Below are 20,585 nucleotides of genomic sequence, written 5' to 3' on the forward strand. Positions count from 1 at the left end.
GGATGCTATGCTCCCCGTGCCCCACCCAGCGGGCCAGGGCGCTGCCTCGCGTGCAGGTAGCCAGTTTTTCGCTCTGCAGAAAGCTGTGTTCGAGGCCAGCACACAAAGACTCACTTCCTTGGGGCCAGCCTCCCAGACTGCCCTGCCCACTCGTGGCCAGTAGCATTCCTGCGGTCACCACCTGGACCCTTGCGCCCCCGGGTGCCAGGTACTGGGGAGCAGAGGCTGTGCGGGGAGCCCTCGGAGCCGCTTGCCTGGTGGAGGCGGTGGCTGGGATTAGCACGCCTTTTTAGGCAGCCGCGCCGCCCCACACAGCAGAGTCTGCAATCGCTGTGCGAGAGGCAGGCTCTGCGTCGCTGGAGCGTCCCCGCCTGCTCGGGCCGGGCAAGCTGCTGGCTGGGGTTGCGCGCGGGAGGCCGAGCAACTTCCCGGCGCCCAGCCGCTAGGTGAGCCCAGACAGAAGACCGGAACCGGGAGGGCTGGGGTGCACGGGGCTCCGGGGCGGGACAGCCTCCGATCGCGGGCCCACGGGGCCATCAGCAACCGTGCCACAGCAGCGCGGGTTGGAACAATGAAGCGCGCGGCGCGGGGCTGAGCTCAGCCACGCATTGGCTGGGAGGCCGAGCTGTGGCGGGCGGCGACGCGATCGCGCGCTGCCGGATAGGGGACCACGCCAGCACGGGGTCGCCTGAGCCCCCAGCGAGGCCGCGCTTCCTTGGGCGTCCCTGTGAGTGTGGGAGCGCGTTGTGCGCGCGCCCGCCAGTCCGCCCGCGTGGCTGCCGGGGAATAAAATGTGACACGCACGAGTCTGACTTCGGCGCAGAGCACAGGCGTGGGGACAAGGTGAGTGAGTAGCTCATGAGTGTGCAGGATCTGCGACCCGCCAGTGTCCTGTTGAAATCTCCTTGCTGGTGCGCTGAGCTACTACTCAGAGTTAGATGAGCTCAGCTACCAGAAGCCAGCGCTGTGCGGGGAGAACAGGGCACTCCGAAGAGGGTGAGCAAAGGAAGGCTTGCGCTTTGGGGACAGGTGGACACAGTCCACTCTGGAAATCTGAAATTGTGCATTGGTTTGATTTGATGTGATTTGGCTGTGAAAGAAAGTGGAGACTTTTATCAAATTCCCTGACATCTTCTTACAAATTAGTGCACTTACAGCTTAGAGAGCATCCTGATTTTTTTTTTCTTCTTCTTCTTCTGTGTGGCTATAATGTTTAGGTGCAGAGGGATCTTCGAGAGCCCCCTCCCCCGCCAAAGTCAGTGTTAATTCCTTGTGCTCTTAGCTGGCGAAAACTCCGTGTTTCGGTTGTTTTACTTCCCACCATGTAGAGAGGTTATGTGATGAATTCTTCTTAAGAAGAAATGTGACATCTGTCTCCTTTGGACCTGATGGCACTGGTGCTGTGGGACCAGTGAAGGTAAACGCATGGTTCGACGCAAATGAGGCTTTCCAAAGAGAGCTGAATAGTGTGTTTGGAAAAGCTGTGCTTTCCAGGAATTTAAATGAGACTTTTGTGATTGCCTTTCAGCGTCTCCCCCTGTGTTTCTTGGGGCAGAACTTCCGAAGCAGTGTGGGAATCCAAAAGCACTGTGGGGTGAGAAGCTATGTGTACATGGATTTTGGTAAACTTTAGGGGAGACGGTGGGAGGTGGGTACTGCTGAAAATTTGATGGTCGTATTTGGTAGAAATCATTGTCGTTTGGATTACTGAGCATTCTGTGGTCCTCCGGCAGACTGCCTTTCTGGGGGAGGAGACTCCTGGGGAGACTTAAATACTGCACTTTCTGCACACAAAAAGAAAAAAGAACTAGCAGAAGTTAGCTTTTCAATCTTTATTTTTCATGAAAGTTACTTTATAGTTGACTTAAAATTTCTGATCAGTACTTTTACCATTTTGAAATACAGTGTATGTCTCGGAGAGAATTTTAGTAGCAGAGTGTTGGGGTGGTAAATTTGGGGTAACTTCCTTTCAAAGGAAAAGCAACGCGTAGCCGTTGAGCTACTTTTTCCATTACTATTTTTCTGGAACTGACAACCAATTTTCTCCCCTATTTTGTTCTAATATCTTAGAAAAACTGTCAGCAGTGGTAGATGGATATTGCAACGGAAAAAAAGAAAATAAAAATAATAGATGATTGGGTTCTGAATTTTACAAGTTTGGGGTGGGGTAGGGCTCATACATGCAGAAGTTCTAGATATGCTTCGCAGGGCCAATAGAAATTGGAGCAGGCTGCATCCCTGTTTGCTCATTCAAACTGATGCTTCCTTGGTTTTGAACTAAATCTTCTTAGAGATTTTGGAATGGGTCCTCTCCTGACAGAGCTACGAGCTCCACGGTTTAGGATGCTGGAGGTGTGCACAATTTAGAATTAAGGTAAGGATGAAGACACACACCTGGAGGACCTGGGCAGAGAGACTTTAATATCTGGAAATGTGTGAATGATGGATTCTCCAGAAAGAGACAGTCATCTGTGCTTGGTTCTGACTATGAAAACTAAGAGGGGATGGATGTGAGTTTCTGAGTGCAGCCAAGGCAGCTGCCAGGACAGATCAAATAGAATCCTGGTTGCTGAGGTAGCTTATACATATGTCCTTGGATCTAGGGCTACTCCTTTTCTTCCTCCTCCTCCACCCTCTTCTTGCTCCTCCTTCTTCTGAGATGATTTTCTTCCTGAGCAGATCTCTTGCTTATATATGCTAACGAAACTCTTATTCTCTAGTGCAGAACGTATCCAATCATTTCTTTATAAGCCATGGCACACTAGGCCCGGAGCAGCCCCTGCTTAGATAAATAGGTCTCAGAGCAACTTGCAGACATTTATCCCTTGGGAAATTCTTAATTAATCTGCAACTCTTCTGCCTGATTTCTGACACTCTGAATAAAAATATCTTGTGCATCGTAATAGGATGCCTTGTCTTAAACATGGATTTCTCTTTAAGCATGCTATATTATGGTATTCCCTATCTCTTCCTCCTTTGGAGTATTTTGGAGTACGACCTTAAATTTTAATTGCTTAAATTAATGTTTTATTCAACTTGCTCAAATGTATAAGCAAAACAGAGTTCTTTTGGTGTTAAGTTTTAATTGTTTTAAGCCCTAAAACTGGAAACTCATGCTTTACCAAAGATGAGAATCACGTAAGTATAAAAGAAACAGTTGCATGGAATCGGGCACTGATTTTGGAATCAGACGAGAGCAGGTGCACATTTACACAGGCATTTTCACTGTTTTTAGCACTAACTATTGCTATCAGTGCCAAGGACTAAATGGGCTATGGATGATAACCAGCTACTCTTAGCAAGTTAACATACCTTCAGTTTCATAAAACTGTTGTTCCCTTTTTGGAAAGCCCATCATGTCCCCCTTTTGAGAGATTTGTTTATCACATTAAGTGTAAAAACTACAGCGTGGGGGGATGGATTTATTAGGTCTCTTATCAAATCTGAAGTTTATTATAACCTGAAATTCCACGAACCCCCTGAGTGGCTAGGGAACAGCTGCAGTGTGGAATATGTGCCTGGAACTTACCCAGTGTGCATGTGGCATGCATTAAAAGAGGCACTAGACTGTCCTTGGAGCTTGCGGGGCTCAAGATCCGGTCCAGCACCGCCAAGGACCCTAGCCTGGCCACAGGATAAAAGCTGGGTCTCAGCAGTGTCAGCCATCATGTGCATTCCACAGCCCCCCAAAACCAAGGGCTTCCTGGTGTGCAAGGATGGGGGGCAGAGGGTGGCTTTGTGATAGGAAATGACACCTGAGGCGTGTCCCCCCACTCTTGAGCATGCTGTCTCTACACATCTGTTCTAAGCCTGTCCTGCCTCCTGCTGTCTCCTCTGTTCCTCCTTAGGAAAGGAAAGAATCCCAAATTCAAGGTAAGATTTGGTTCTAGAGAGATGGAAGAGTCTGCTGAAGACTGGGTTTACAATTCTTGCAATGGGATTTCCTGAAAAAAAAAAAAAAACTGATCAAGAAGTCTGGTGGTTGTGACTTATTCTGGAGGAAGTCTCCCTGCACCAAAGTTCGGTTTCAGGGCTGGAAAGGAAAAACAGGGACCAAATCTACTCCAAGCTGACTTCTGGTTCTGGATTCTTAAGATCAATAATTTAATGTTCTGGTGTACTTAAAATTGATTTGCCCTGCTGTCCCTGGAGAAGGTAGCAATTCAAAGAATAATAATAGCAACTGATTTGCAGGTACTGTGCACCACACCCTGCCATTTGCTTTGCATAGATTATTTGAGTACACTTTAGCCATAAGCCTAGGAAGTATTATTACCCTATTTTAACAGTGAGAACACTGAGTCTCAGAGAAGTGAAATGTCCTGGCAAAGCTGGGGCGTTTGCCTAGAGCTGATGTTGTTGGGCTGAACTCTGCAGAGGAGCATCACCTTGTCTGGCCAGAGATTGCTGAGACCGACCATAAGCTACCACCTCCTCCAGTGCTTGAGCTGCTGGGTGGGGCAGATACACCAGTGTGAAGGGGAAGGCAGGAGCCCTCAGAGACCCTGCAAGAAGAAAGAAATTTTTGAGCATTTTTAAATGGACTATGGCATTTTAAGAACCCAGACAAGCAGGATTAGAATGAAACCCTGCCTTATATGAAGGTCACCACGTTGAGCGGAAATTTCAAAGAAAGATTTGGGCTGAGATTGGAGAAAAGGGTGCTGCTGCTTTGACTTATTTAGAAGTATATTGGTGAAAGCTCAGAGGGTTCACCATGCGCAGAAGCTGCCATCTTGATGATTGGCCTCTGCTTTCCTCAACTTCATTGTTCACACATTGAGTTCTTTTCAGTGCTGCTTCTAGTCTGAGCCCGTGAGCAAAATACTTTATTAAATTTCAAACAATTGGTTTTGCCTAATTGAATTATACAGATTTTTTTGAAGTCAAGATTCTTGCTGTGGTTTCTAAAATGACTTGACTTTAAATTAAACTCTGAAAAGGTGAGCCTCTTATGCAACCTGATTACTTTATTGTTTAGGGATAAAGCTGAGAAGCAACTTCCTTGAAAGCAAGGTAGTTAGGATGATTTTTATGAATGACAGTATATGGCTGGAGGTGAAAACTTAGTTAGCATGGGATTTGCTCCTGTTGCTTCTCTCAAGTGAAAAATCAATCTGTAATGTGTGATTAAATGAATGAATTCATTTTTGCTATTGAGGAAGGAGCTAACTATGTAAACTACGTTTTAAATTTTAAAAATCTTATTAGCTTCGCCATGTGAAGCTGAGCATGATGATAAACACTTGAAATTCCAAGCCAACCTGGGCTACCTAACGTCCTACTGGGGAAAGGGTGGAAAAGAAGAAAGAGAAAAGTTTTTATATGAGAAAAAGTGGACTGCCTTTAAATAGACATATATTTTCACACACACACACACACACACACACACATACACAGGAAAACATGAGGAATAAGTTCTTGATTCCTATCTTAAACTGACAATTAGGAGCCAGGCGGTGGTGGCGCACGCCTTTAATCCCAGCACTCGGGAGGCAGAGGCAGGCAGATCTCTGTGAGTTCGAGGCCAGCCTGGTCTACAAGAGCTAGTTCCAGGACAGGAACCAAAAGCTACGGAGAAACCCTGAAACCCTGTCTCAAAAATCAAAAAAAAAAAAAACCCTCTAACAATTAGGAATGAGAACTGAATCAGGGTATTTGGCCTGGGATTTTACCATGGTTAAACAACTAATCAGGACTAGAATTCAGCCCTTCTTACTGAGAAAATATTCTTTTTCTGGTATAAATTATCTCAGACCTTACATGTGGCTTATGGGAACTTACCCAAATGGGAAGGGTTTTGAGAACCTTCAATTTCTTATCAGTAGAACCTATGTGGAAGCAAATGTATTAATTTATGTTTCTGTGTATTTGTGGGGCACATGCCTGTAGTATCCTTAACAGCCATCAGCATCTTTGGTGGTTTTTCCAACTGCTCTTGGCTGAAGAGACTAACTCTGAAGAGGCCCTGGGCAGGGCACCCAGTGGAGTGTCCTCAGACTGAAGACTTGACCACTGTCCCTTAGAAGCAATTTCCCCAGGTGACAGACTGAGCCACTTGTTTCAGATCAATGTGAAGTTGGGAAAACAATGTAGGTGACTCAGCCTCTCTGCCAGGGAATACAATGCTGTTTGAAGTCATCCTGAATTGGTGTCTTTTATCTCACCGTACCTGATAGCAGGTTAAAGAATTTAAAACACTAAGCCCAAGGCTTTTGTTCTTAATATACTATACTTCCCAATTCTCAAAGGAATTTTTTTTGAGTATAATTTGTGAGTAAATGGCACGCGGGTCAGGGTTAACGTTTTTTAAAACTCTTTCTATCTGTAATACGAATGTGATTATTCGTGGGTATATAATTTCCATTCCTCAAAGGGAACCCCCACTTGACTCATGTCTAATTAACAGGTGTTCTGCTTTTTGATTAGAAAATAAGTAGAGAGGAGATTTGAACTCATTGAGTCATTTGCCCAACCTAATAAGGTTGGCCCTCTGCATCCGTGGATCCTACACAAACAATTTGGACCAACTGCAGTCAGGATGGGATCACTTCATAAAACTGCATCTATTCGGAATGTATCTGGGCTTCTTGGCGTCATTCATAAATGACTCGCTATAACACAACATGCATCTTCTGGAGTGAGAGGCCGTGTGTAGTGTCTGTGCCTATGCTGCCCTTTGATATGTGGCACCTGGGTACCCGGGAGGTCTTAAATCAGTGGTTCTCAACCTCCCTAATGCTGTTACCTTTAATACAGTTCCTCATGCTGTAGTGACCCCAGCCATAAAACTATTCTCATTGCTGCTGTAGTTTTGCTACTGCTATGAACTGTAATAATGTAAATACCTGTGTTTCCTGATGGTCTTACGTGACCCCTGCAAAACGGTCATTTGACCCCAAAGAAGTCATGATCCACATGTTGAGAACCACTGTCTGAGAGCAGATCCTGCAGTTCCTACATCATAATAACAGTCGCGATGCCTTTAAAGAAACTATTTTATTAATCATTTGAGGTGAGGGAGTTTCAAACACTCAGTCGTGTAGAGAGCAGATACCCACTTGGAGTCCTGTAAACAGTGACCTATGTGCTTCATTCTACTCTTTGTACCCTGGAGTTAAAACATACGACACTATATTAAAATTACACCCTAGCAATACATCGTCTGATAGAAGAGAAGCTTTAGTACACATTACATAATATTCCTCTCTTCGAGCAGTTAAAACAAACCTCCACCAAGGTGTTTGTGCTGTTTCTAGATGGTATGCTTAACCCAGCTGTTATGTAGAACTGATTGCGCTTAACTGTTGTATTGGTGAGCGGTGTGCCTATTGTGTTAGCAAGATTGACATATTTTATTCCAAATCTCCATGTATAGATTCAGTCGAACTGACTCTATTCAGTTCGACTGAATCTACTTGGTATTTAGCATGATAGATGCTGAATAGGGCATGATATTGAAACTTATAAAAGAGTCACCCTCTGAGTGATTTGCACAGTGTTCTGGGAAATAACCCACGTGGTGCCCGAGAAGTAACCCTTAGGTGCTGGCTCTGTGGATGCTGCAAAGGACAGCCAGGTCCTGTGCCAAGTGCCAGGTTTCTGCTTCATCCAGACAGCAAGCTCTCTTTGAGAAGCCATTAATAGGAGGGGTCTTCCTTGCCAAGCTAGATGGCATACATATAGTGATTAATTTGCTTCTTCAGGTCCACATTCCCCATGAATCCAGGTCTTCTTCCCTCCCAAATGGCAATTTAAATTGTATATAGGATAGGAGGTGGGTATGCATCAATACTTCAGCAAACTCATGCGCATTTTTAGTTATTTGCTTAAAATTTTTTAGTATTGCAAGTACATAAGGTTTGGCAGTTTCAGTAAAGCATTTAAACACACCTTTTGTAGGACCCAAGACCTTGGTCGGTATGTAGTGCTCACAGCCTTTCTATAACAGGCATAATATTTGCAAAAATCTACATACATTATCCATGTGTCCTTTAAATCATTTCAGATGACATGCACTTAATAAAGATAGTTATAATGCATATATTAAGGAAAACAAGAAAACCTATTGTGTTCAATATATATGCAGCCTTTGGTTGGGGAGAGTAAGGGATCTTTTTTATGCAGTTTCTCGCATATGCAGATCTAGAGACATTGGCTCAAAAGGGCCCTAGAGTCCTTGGCCCAAGAGGATGCATTGCACTGTCTGGCTTTTCTCAGAGCTATAAAGTATCGCTACATTAGGAAATATTAAATATTTGCCAGTGCCACATTGCCAGAATTATAAATACACCGTTTTGTGACTGTTCACGAACAGGATATGTTTGTAGAAAACATAGAGAAACAGATGCTGTCAGGTCATCAAGCCTTCTTTTGTCCTCTCTCTATCACTGTCCCCAACGTCTCTGCTTGGTTTCTATTCCTGATTACATTAGATTTAATCAAAACTAACTTATTTTCTTATAGAATTAAAGTAAAGTAGGAATAGAAGTATTTGGTTGAACATTTCTGAAGTTGTTCATCATGGAAACTTTTGTACAGAGAGCTAACCACTCTAGAATTGTTTGTGCCACAAGAGCTGAGTTTTGTCATTGGGTCAACACCCTAGGATTTTCCTTTTTGTTGACTGCAGACATGTCTCAGAAGTAATTTTTAGAGAATTCTAAAAGCTACTGTGTTGTGTTTCAAATCATGAAGACAAAGTGCCGAGCAAAAACACAGTCCATGAAATGTTTACTTTCAACTGAATTTATCTCATATGAATTGTAAGTTTGGGTTAATTTAATATTGGCAAATGGATATCGATACGTAGATAGTTATAAGGGCAATTTCGCACAACCTAGATTTCTTAGGAAATATGGGAGAAAAAGTAGCGCAGCTGGAGGGGTCAAGTGGGACCAATTCTTTGGCACTATTACCTTCTTAAAGAGGTGTGCCTTACAATGTGGAAATAAGGAGAGATTTTGAAACTCTAGTCTAGACAGTTCCATGATATTACCTACCTTGTACTAGAATGTGAGGAGCAAGAGAGACCTTTCTACTTTTCAGAAAAGGAAAAGGCAGTTTTCTCCCAAAGGTAGAAAGACGCCTGGAAATTTTGTAGCAAGGGAAAGATGGAATGTGTGACTGGAGAGATGGCTCAGTGGCAGAGAGCACTTGCTGCCCTTGCAGTTTCCCTGAGTTTGGTTACTAGCACCAATACTGTTAGTAAGGCCCCCAGCCACCTGTACCTCCAGCCCCAGAAAACCCAGTGTACTCTTGTGGCCTCTTTAGGCATTTGCACACATGTAGTGCGCATGTACACACTCGGGCACACACATGCACATGAAGAAAAATAGAAAATTGTGAAAACACAGAAAGCAAATGTAATTTAGGCGGTAAGAATAACAGGCAGACTGTTTAATAAAGGTGAGGGTACTTAGATTATGTTGTATGAGCTTGGTATTCCTCTAAAGCCCAAGCTGGCTCACATCCAAAGCCAGCTGCAGGTGCTGATGTAGAGCCAGACCCAAGGCAGAAAAACCTGCACGCTGTGTCTGCTACTTGCTTTCAGCAACTTTAGCTTCACAACATCATACCCTGGGCAAGAACTATTTGGGGCCTACAGAATAAGTGGTTTTGCCCCCTGTGTTAGTCAAGCCCCTTTCCTATTCCAGACAGTGGCTTTTAAGGTTTCGGGAGGGTGACTGTCTCAGGGTCTCATATCCTTTAAGGAAAACATCAAGCATAAATGCTCCCCTATTTACAAATTATGAATCTATGCTGCTTCTCATTCTCTTCAATCTTTTAAGAATGCTTGTCCATCTATTTTTTATTTCTGCATGCTTATAGGGCACACTGGGGTTATGCTGATACACGTATGCATTTAAACATTTATCTCTTTTGTTTGCTTAGTGTTTCCCCCCTCCATTTTACATCTGTCTGTATTCTGTTCTGGCCGAATTACCTTATCATGTGACTTCCTGTCTTCCTTAGATATCCCAGCTATTCTCCATGACATGTAAGGCCAGACCTCTGATCTTGAGCATCAGTGTAAATTACTTCAGGATTGGGTCAGTTCATGGTCTCATTCTGGTTTCAGGCTATTTTCTCTACTTTTTAATTCTCAATAACCCTGGTCATTTCATATTTCCTCTCCCTAATCCCAACACCGAGAAGTTTTTCCAACACACACACACACACACACAGAGAGAGAGAGAGAGAGAGAGAGAGAGAGAGGGGGGGGGTGCAAAGAGAATGAGAGAGAGAGAGAGTTAGAGAGAGGGTTAGATTATCGTTTTTCTGTTGATACATTTACCACTTACAAGTGCTCCCCCCCCCCACTTTCTTGGCCAGAAGTAAGAATCTGGGTCCCAGCTACATAGCCCACGGTGTACACGATACTCAACTCAATAGGTGCTTCATGAACGCTGCTTGAATGTGTAGTTCTAAGAATCATACGACACTGAAATAAGGGCTCCTAAAATGTGAGGTCAAAAAATGGAAGGGACTCAGCAATATACATTGCCCCTCTTATTTCAAGTTAAATCCCCATGGATGTTGTTCCCCACTTAAACAGAGTAAAAGCGATGGGCCCAAGGCCAGACGGATCCTTTTGAATATTGGTTATCTTGTGCTTGGAGTTTCTGTTAATCATTTTGGAGAGCCACGTTCATTGGCAATGTGGTGAAATCAGCATTAAACCATTCAACCTTAAAATTTTTGTGACAATTGCGAACCTCAAAGAGAAACCTGAAATGCACATTTATTTCTGTAATTGTTACAAATAAGGTTGAACGGCTTTGTTTCTTTCTTCAGCAGCCCATTCAGAACTGAAGGACAGGAGAAACCGGCAAATAATTAGGACATAAATTGGGTAGGGATCTGTCTGTGGAGGATTTATGAAGGCACATCGTCGAGGATTCATAAATGCTGTATTAAATCCTAACAATTAGGATGGCACACAGTACCAACACCTGGCAAAGATAATAAGGCAGCATTAGTGCAAATGGGCTCAGCAGTGTTTTGTTATTAGGCTGCGTGTTTAATTCTTCCTGCCCAAGTACCATCCACGAAGAGGTATTAGAATATGGGAATATTGCTTTCAGATTCCTGTGCAGGACCTTGACCCTGAGTTCAGTCTAAGCCCAACTACAGGTCAGAAATCTGACATATCTTAAGCCTACAGCCTGAGGATGTGCTGTGATGTCCCCTCACACACACACACACACACACACACACACACATACACACACACACACAGAGAGAAAGAGAGACAGAGAGAGAGACAGAGAGAGAGATCCAAATGCACAGCTCTGATCTTATTCTGCCAATGCTTCCTGCTGGAGCCAGTTATGGTGATGAGAGACTAAGTCAAGGGTCAGTGTATACCAGCACCGGTCACTGGACACCACCATGGCCCATCAGAGTCTGTCACGAGCTCTCTGTGTATCTTCAGCATATCTTCCTGGATTCCCACATCTGTGAGTCCTAAGCACTCTACCTTCCCCTCCCTCGAATCTGTGTAGTTTTATTTTGGCTTTTGAAATCTTGCTGTCTCCCTAAAGGTCAAGTTGAAACTGGGAGCTTGCCTGAGACATGTGACTTAATTAAAAGGGTTGTCATTCCCTCTTGGGCGACAGCAGATGTTTACCAGTGCTGGAAGTTGGAGACACTGAATGATTGTGAGCGGAAAATGGTGTGTTTACTAAATCGCTCAGGTGGAAATGGAAACAAAGAAGAGTGCCTGGAGCATTTATATAAATTGGTCCACGGTGCCTTTATGATGGGCTAGATACTGGACCATTACGAGGGACTAGGACTTGCTAGGAGTAAAGAGGAGAACCGAAGTGGACTCATCACGCCGTGGAAATCATTTTACTGGCATTCATAATCACTTTAAGTGAGTGTTAATGGCTTTGTGTGGGTTAGCTATTAACCGTTATCCTGCAGGCTGTCGCAGCCTGGCACTGCTGCTGCCTGATGGCCCCATCAGCACCTAAGCTGTGCCCTGTCTTCACAGCACACCACAGCACAGCACAGATTCTACTGGTCTTGAATTCACACACCAAGAAAATGATGTTTTTAAATTAAGAAAGCCAGGTCTACGATGAGGCGTCTAGGTGGGTCTCAGAGCATCTCTGTGTTGCTGTTGTTCACAGTAATATGCAAAATGCAAAAGTCTGGGAAAATCATTTCATGTTTTGTAATAATCAAAGATCTCTGCATACCCCAAGCCCTCTTCATTTTCCTTCTGAGTCATGCTATGCCTGCTTAACAGGCCTGCATCGCCAGCTGGTTTCTGTGTACTTTTAATTATGTTGTTGTCCTTCACAAGGATTTGATAATAAGATGTGGTTAGAAAAGTCTTCTGCTTTTCTTCTGGAATACTGATGCCAGCCAAGAAAGATCCATTCTGCACTGAAACCAACTCATCAGTCAGAAAACATTGCTGGAAAATTCATGAGCATGGACACTGACAGTGCCTCCAAAAGGATGCTGGGCATGGGCAGAGGAGGATACTGGCCTCGACACCTCTCTCTACCAACAGGCTGGTGGACGCTGTGCCCATCTTTTTACTGGATTTTCTCTTTTTACATTTTCACACTGCCTTATAATCCCTGGGCAGTGAAAATGAATATAATGCGGGGGATTCCTAGAAAATTGGCAAAATAGGTTGATTAGCGAGCAGTCTTGCCATTGTTTGTGCTCACGATTGTCTGTGGTAATTGGAAATTTCAGCATTTTGGGTTCTGTTAGTAAATTTGCTATTAACCATTTATTTCACACACCGCAATAATGACTTTTGTTTGTTTGAGGAGGTGGCATAAAAGCCTTTTCTTTGGAAGCTTAGGGTGACATGTACTATGGAAGTTAATATCAGTGTTTGTCTGTCTGTCTGTCTGTCTCTCTCTCTCTGTGTGTGTGCACGCGTGTGTGTGTATGTATATCTGTGCCCTCCTCCCTCTGTTTCCTCACACTTCTACCCAGAGTAATGTCTGTACAGAAGAGCCCTGAGCAAAGTGTAGGGACTCCCAGGTGACGGCTGTGTAGAGCTGGCCTGGCCCCTCTTGCCACTGTACTGGAGAGGGGCTCCCAGTAGCCACAGCAGTTAATTGTGCCTTTTTAGTCACATCAGGTATAGTGGAATGGCACTCCCATAGTGGCTGTCCTTGTTACATTCTTCACAAATGACTTGCCTGTCCCAGCTCTGAGGTTAGGAGCCTCTGGGCCAAGGTGGTCTGTTCCATCCTCCTCCCAGCCCGGAAGAGACCCTTACCTGAGCAGGTGTGATGGAGCACAGCAGAAGCCCCTACACTCTTTCAACTTAGTACCAACTTATAGAAAGTAATGCACTCCAGTAAGTAAAGTACTTAGTGCGTAGCTTTGTTTGTGTTTGCAGTTTTTCTTCTTTAAATCATCTACTGATTCATACTCTCCAGACATACGCGATGCCTTTGGGCGTCACTTGGGAGCAGGGAAGCCCATCTGAAGGTTGGAAAATTCCTCCTTCAGAACAGAGACAACAGGCTGACTGGGTGAATGGTGTTTCCTTAGACTGGGTTTCCCCCAGAAGTCTGCAGTCACTTTTCCCGGTCCCCTGGAATGTTGTGCTGGCTTACTGTCTTTCTCCAGTTCTTCCCAGCAGCTCTGCAGTGATGACGGCATGCTCCAGGAAGCATGGTCAGCAAGGTTATTGTTGCTCTGGGACCTGCACATAGATATGTAGTTTATTATGGCCAGTTCTAAAAATTTATGACCTATGAAAAGTTTATTTTTCAGAGTGTAGCCAAGGTCAGAATGAGGCTTTTCATCAGAAACCGCTGTCACTGAGTTCTACCACCTGTCAGAACGTTTGGCAAGCTGTAGAGGGCAGCCAGGGAAGGGACCCAGGCTCTACTCACCAAGCTCAGGCTCAAACCCTAGAGGAAAATTGAGAATCACTCTTCCCCACCACCATCCATTTTGTTGTTGTTGCTCCTCTCCCCCCACCCCACCTTCGTCTTTTAAAATAAAGAAAACAAAACAACAACAACAAAAAAAAAAAGAATTAAGTACATCTTAAGCTTCAGGTTCTACCTCTCTACTAAAGGCTCTTTCGTGATAAGCAGTATTTTGAAGGGCTACCCAGAAGACTTGCACAGGACTCAAGGTCAGTATCCTTGCCCCCATTCAGAACACAGCAAGCTAGTCAAAGGAGGTGGAGTTGACTGCTATCTAGCCCGTATAACTTTAGCAGCCTGGGATAAGCCACGTGGCATTTTTGTTTCACATTAACTTTTTGGATAATGACTTGTTCTGAGAAGGGACGTTTGGTTGATGTCACTTAAAAGCCAGTTGGCGGTTTGGGGGGAGAAAGAGCAGTAGAGCTTTGGGGTGGAAATCCTCAGTCTTGCTTCCTCCAGCTCATGGTTTTAATCCTTTACCTCCAGAGCACATCTGGTCCTCCCTGGAAACAGTCCTTTGAAACTCAATGCCTCTCAGCAGCCAAGGGCACTTTCTCTGCCCCTCTTTCCTGTTTGTACAGTGCTCTAAACCATCAGACCTGCCAGGAGCTACAGCCTCTTGTCAGAGTAGTCATTAAATATGAGATGAGCCAGAGAGAGGCTTGTAGGCTATGCGACACTTGTTGTCTTTTTGTTTTCGTTAAGGATATGAGAGGTGACTTTGCCCTACCTTTTACTGAAGTTTTAGTTGGGTTGATGTGTCTCCTCCACAACAGTTAGGTGTATTTAGTGTGCAGCAAGTGGATGGCAGAAGCTCCATTGAAAGATGCTCAGAAAAGATGGGTAGGTGAAGGGAATGAGTCATCAGTCTCCAGGAGTCCATCTCCAGCTCTGCTGCTGACCTTGGAGCAACGGTGGAAGTTTTGGACCCTGAGGAGCCGTTTACTGGAAACTGGGTAGATGTGTGCCAGAGCAGGGTAACTTTAGACTCAGCCTGCTTGGGACTTCATGCTGCTATTTACAAAGCTGACTGTGGGATGCTGATCAGAATTAAAACGAAGTTTTGCTTGTTCGATTGCTTTGTTGTTGTTGTTGTTAAATGTAGGAAATACGTGCCCTGAAGGGAAGGTAGGACTCCATGCTTGTGCTGTACTCCTTAGTCTAAGGGGTTGGCTAAGGAAAAGAAACCCGAAAGGACAGGAGGGGTTCTATCATTGGGACTTCTTGGAGTGTAGCTGTTTTGTTTTGTTTTGGAAGCAGCGCATGGTTCCAGCAGATAGGCTGACCTCTTTGACAGGTGAATCCTCTCTTGCTATAAGGCAGCCTGTTCACCTTGTGTTCTTTCTTAGGCTTGTTGAGCTCTGTGCATTTGTGACTGATCTAGTCCTGTGCTTGAGGGATATCAAGTATGCTGTTATGTGAATGGGGGCAATGCATGGTGGGTACAGAGTTGTCATGTTACTACTGTCTGCTCTGCTCATTTAATCGGCTGCTTCTACTTAACAAACTTTTCAGACAGTAGCGGAAAGGCATTAGCTAGTGGGAGCCTTCCAAGCCTGACTACCTGCCCTGAAGACATCTCATGTATTCTCAGACAATGTTATTTCTTCTTACTATATCTAATATCTACAGCAATGGACTTTTGCAGGTCTCTCCTGTGTTCTGCTCGGTGACATCACATGGCTAGCTTAAAATTATGTATCTGAAGGGGAATAAACACCTACGGACACAGGTTAACAGCCAGGTGTCTTTCCCCGCTCTGCTTCTAGGAGAGTCAGCTGTAAAACATCAGCAAGCTGCAGAGTCGCAATCACAAATCCCTTTTGGAAGAGTCATTCCATGCTGTGGCTACTGTGGCTGTTCTTCCAGAAGCCATTAGAGAAGGTAAAAAGGAAAAGGAGAATGGGGTGGTCATTCCCTGAGCAACAGTAGCTGGTGAGACATTAATGGCCTTTTATCTGAAATCCGATTAACATCCTCTTCCAGATGAGACTACCCTAGTCTTGCAGTTGGAGAAGCTTCTCTGGGGCTTCTTAATCTTCCCAAGTTGATAAACTTAATAAACAAAAAAGATAAAACAAAACCCAGCTTAGAAATGTTCCTAAATCCAGGTATTTGTGACTCAGATGCTGATTATCCATGCCTTAGTCAATGGGAGTAAGAATGTATTGGGTTTCGTTGTGTGTAGTGTGGTACTAGAGATGGAACCCAGGGTCGTACATGTAATCGGCAAGTGATTAATCCCTAATCTATAGCCTCACCACAAGGGTGGAGCTGCTTGTGAGGTGCTGTGTGTGGAGGAAGGGGTCTAAGAAGGCCAGGAAAGGCCTTAAGAAAACTGAGCTTGCAACAAGCCAGGACATATGTGCCCGGGATCCTGTGTGGTCTCCAAGGTTGAAATAAGAGGCTGTTTTGGTAGAGGCTCTAGAAGGTAGAGTTGGCAGATTATGGTCAGACAGACATCTAAGGGTAATTTTCTAATTCCAATCAGTATGTTGAATATTGTGTGAGAAACTTCCCAAGAGTGCCAAGCCACCGAAACACACCTGGAATGCATCTTCTTCTGGATTTCACACATATGCTCCAGTGTGAAGATTTCCTAAGACAGCTCCTGGGCCATGGTCCAGTGAGTCATGGGGTCGAACCTGGGATGGTGCATTTTGAACACACCTTCTTCGAGATTTCAAAGGAGCAGCAGGCACCGAACATTGGGAACTGCTGTTTTACAGCTTCTTGGGTATCCACGAGGAAAGAAAGGCCACACCCTCGATTGTCGTGATCTTCCCAGCTCGTTTTCACTTTATAACCAGTCTACATGGATCTCCACAGTTGCCGTGAGAGATTGCAAGCAGTTAGTTATTCTTAGTCTACAGTTGAGGAACTCATCTTCAGAGGGCACAAGCTAACGAAGCAGCACCAGGTCTCCCCATTAGCTGTTACCAGACCCAGACTTCTGGGTATTTTGCCAGTGTGCTTTTCTTGGGTGCACACAGTCTCACGGTAGCTCCTGCCAACATGCTGTGAGACTGTCACTTCATGGTGGCCTGCTTCAGCACCCATCTCAGAACCATGGTGCTTTCAGCTGTGGGGAGGATGCCCTGTGCTTGCCAAAATAACTGTGAGTTCCCTTGGAATAATCCCTCAGGATTCACAGTGAGCAGTCTCACTTTTGAGATTCCTTGGTCTCAGTTCACACAGCAACCGATCCTAAGCCACAGTTACAAACTTTGCCACATTCCCACCCACAGGATCTACATTATATGAGAGGGACCCTTTGAAGTTAGAGCACCGGGGGATAGCCATAACCATTTGAGTTTGTGTGAAGTACACACTAAGGTTGCTGCACCGTCCTGAATATAACTAGTGACACATTCCTTAGAGCATCTCTTTGCCAATAATTGACATTTGAGTGTGCCCTGGACCAGCATCCAGGATCCCATCAATCAATACCATTGGATGATGAGCTGATTCACCAGCTATAAGTACATCTCTCTCTTTTCATTGCACGGTGCCAGAATAAAACTGAGAACAAGACAATGAACGTGACGCCAGGTACCTGTGCTTTCATCCTATCTTCACCCAGCTAGCTGAGTGACCCTGTGTAACTTGCTCCATTTGTCTACTTCTTTTAGAAGGAAACGTTGAAGTTTTTGTAAGGTATGCTCCAGAGACTATAACTCCACTGATAGCATGGTCTTTGGTCTAGGACAAAATATTTGCATGTAAGTCACAGACTCATGGTTCTGCCCTTGTGTTCATTTATTTGGGGCCTGCAATAATGGCGATGGATTTTGCCTGTCAAATTCTTTGGATTTAAATAGCTCAGTGATTTGGTTGGCTCAATACTTGGTCACATTGCTTGTTTGCATGACTGTCTGTGTCTGGGGGTTCCTGCTCCACATCTTGCTTCAGATTTGTTCCTGGGTTAGCAAGAGGCTTCCATCCATCTCATCGTATTTATCCATTGATTCTACTTTAGATCTGATGCTTTACCTCATTGAAGAACTGGGACTCAAACTTTTCTTCTGACAAGAGAGTCAACCGCGCTGGCAAGTACTTGATATAGTAAAAACCCACAGTAGCCATACATGACGTAATTTGAGCATTACATTCTGAAAGAATCAGAACATTTTAGGGAGTATATTTTTTTTTCCCCTTTGGAAGGAAAGCAGTAACCTTACATTGTTCAGAAATGAGTTGTAGATACAGATTTTTATCCACCTCATCTGACATCTTAAGTGAAATTTGACTGATGAATTCACTGTTTCTTTGATAGACATCATAAACATTTTTCCTTTTTCAAAAAGCAATCTAGGGAGTATGTATTTTTAGTGTGGTTAAGGCTGTGTTAAATTGGTGTAAAATAGTTGCCGCAAACATTTGTAGAGGAAAGGAAAAAAAAAAAGCTTTTATTCAAATAGTGCCAAGAGCCGAAATAAAATGAACAAAGACAAACTGGGATGAAAGGCAACATGTGAAAAACGGGGCTGCTTTAAGGGTGCACGGCAGTGGCTTTAGTACTTCATTTAAGCTGTGTGCCACATACAGAATAATCTCTAGCAGTTTTATATCTGAATATAAGTGACTTACACGGGATATTTGTTGAGTGAAAAAATAATTTCTGCTGCAAGAAAAAAAATGTAGTTTACTCGACATGGATATTAGTTTCAGATACAATAATTGCATGTCATTTATATACTTACCCAAGAGCATGACATATCGACATCAGCTCTTTCACTCATTTACGGAAGGCTTTCATGTGACTCAGATGTCATAAAGACATCATTGCTGCTTATCTTCACTAATTCTGGGACCGTCGAAGACTATTCTCTTTCATTTGTCTGAAGTGATTGGGCCAAGTCATGTTTCAGATTTCAGATGACTTTGATTTGAAATTTTTTAAAATGTGAGTAATGCGGTGTCTTGGGGAAGGGACCCATGTTTAACCATGGAATTGTTTTGTGTCATGTGTGCCCCTTCTAGACAGAAGTGAAGACAATTTCACTTCAGATTTTAAGTGTGCTTTCATTTTGTGTAAAGCCACACACAGGAGTCAAAAATGGAGTTTTCTATTTGTGGCCCAGTGTTGGCCCTCAAAGGTTCAACTCTTGGAGCATTTTGAATTTTAGATACATAATCATGTATCTATAGATGGGCTTTCACCTCAAGGGGCCGTTGGGCAATTTCTGTTTAAGCTGTGGCAGTCTTATTACTTTCTCTTCTTTTCTAGTTCTATATATCATAAGTTAGACTTCTAGAAGTCAGCGCTACATTGTTTCAAAGGAGTTTTAACAACATCATTTGTGGGGAAGAGTCTTTACTGAGCTTCAGGAGGGACCCTGCAGTCTGCTGTGTTCGGTATGCTCTCAAGTGGCATAGCAGCCTTGACATTACCAAAAGCTGGCAGTATTCATCACAGAAGTCAGCATAGCCAATTCACTGTGTTTATGGGATTGGTAAGAGGTGGCTGGATCCTTCTAAAGGGCATGTTTAAAAAGCTAGAACTTTCCCAAATTATAGTGCACATTGGCCAGGCTCTTAGCTGCTTTAGCTTTTCATTGTTGAGGTTCTTCCACTTGAAATGCATTCGAGAATCTTCACTCCTCGTGATCCATTCCTTCCCAGGTTAAATAGTTCAGTCTCCCTCAGGCCTTCCTAGGATACTCACTTAGAATTATTATGTCTCCAAATCTCACCTAAAACCTCTTTCCTTTTCAACCTCCTTCCTTGGGCAGACTGTTGTAGGCACTGAGGATGTGTGCTTCACAAGAGAGTCTACAGCCCACTAGAAAGGCCAGCGGCACACATAAGTTTCTGGTCAATGTCAAACATTGACACAAAGCCACCTAACCTGGGCAGAGAGGACACAGGAAAATTAGGAAAGCATTTCCACCTCAGTAAAATCAAAAGGAAGCTAGAGCAATCTGGAGAAGAATCGGTTAGGCAGAGGAAAGGGGCTATGCAAACACCACGTGGCAACATGAGTAGAGCATGTCCAAGAAGTATTTTATGGGTGAGGGTTATAGGACCTCAATGATTGCCAACACGTGCAGGTGCTCAAGTCCCTTACATAAAATGGTGTAGCATCTACAAAGTTTACCTGTACACACTCTTATCTACTTTAATTATCTCTGAATGATTTATAGTACCAAATACAATATAGGTTCCAGATAAATACTTGCTGTACTCTATTGATTAGGGGGAAATGACAAGAAGAAAAAAGGGGGGGCTTGTATGTGCTCGGTACCAACACAATTATTTTCCTAAATTATTTTCGATCTGCAGTTGACTTTTTTTGTTATAAATCCTAAAGCCCTGGCTATAAAGAGCCAGTTGTATTTATCTTTTCAGCATTGTAAAATAGGTGCTTGGATGTCTGAAAAGGAAGAAATGAAAAAAGCAGTAGGTGGGTGTGTAATGGACATCTGGGCTCATATGTACACTTTCACACTTACACACAAACACCTGGGGCAAACTGGACCAGAGTGCAGGAAAGGAAAGACCTGGCCCACCACCAAGGCCTTCTCCATCCACAGTAGTGCTGACTCTTATCCAGAGGCCTCTTAAGCCAATGTCATCAAGGTTTCTGTAAGGACAGAACAACTTCAGAGTTCAAAAGTTAAAACTTACTGTGAAATGTTTTGAAAGTCCAACTTTACA

The 20,585-nt window shown here is 43.9% G+C and overlaps 1 protein-coding gene across 4 annotated transcripts in view; it reads left to right on the forward strand.

Annotated features, from left to right (window-relative positions):
* The first annotated feature begins 281 nt into the window (after positions 1–281).
* St6gal2 (ST6 beta-galactoside alpha-2,6-sialyltransferase 2) overlaps positions 282–20,585 on the forward strand; it is a 65,601-nt gene continuing 45,297 nt past the window's right edge. For 2 of the 4 annotated variants that reach the window (XM_041656195.1, XM_041656198.1), the window contains exon 1: positions 282–446. The gene's annotated coding sequence lies outside the window, so the exon portion shown is untranslated. Of the gene's footprint in view, positions 844–873; positions 997–20,585 lie in introns of those variants that run through there. The other 2 variants (XM_041656196.1, XM_041656197.1) reach the window with 2 other exon arrangements.

The sequence above is a fragment of the Microtus oregoni genome, unplaced genomic scaffold (assembly GCF_018167655.1).
Source record: "Microtus oregoni isolate MIOR12 unplaced genomic scaffold, Mior012 000007F_ref0000211, whole genome shotgun sequence".
Lineage (NCBI taxonomy): Eukaryota > Metazoa > Chordata > Mammalia > Rodentia > Cricetidae > Microtus > Microtus oregoni.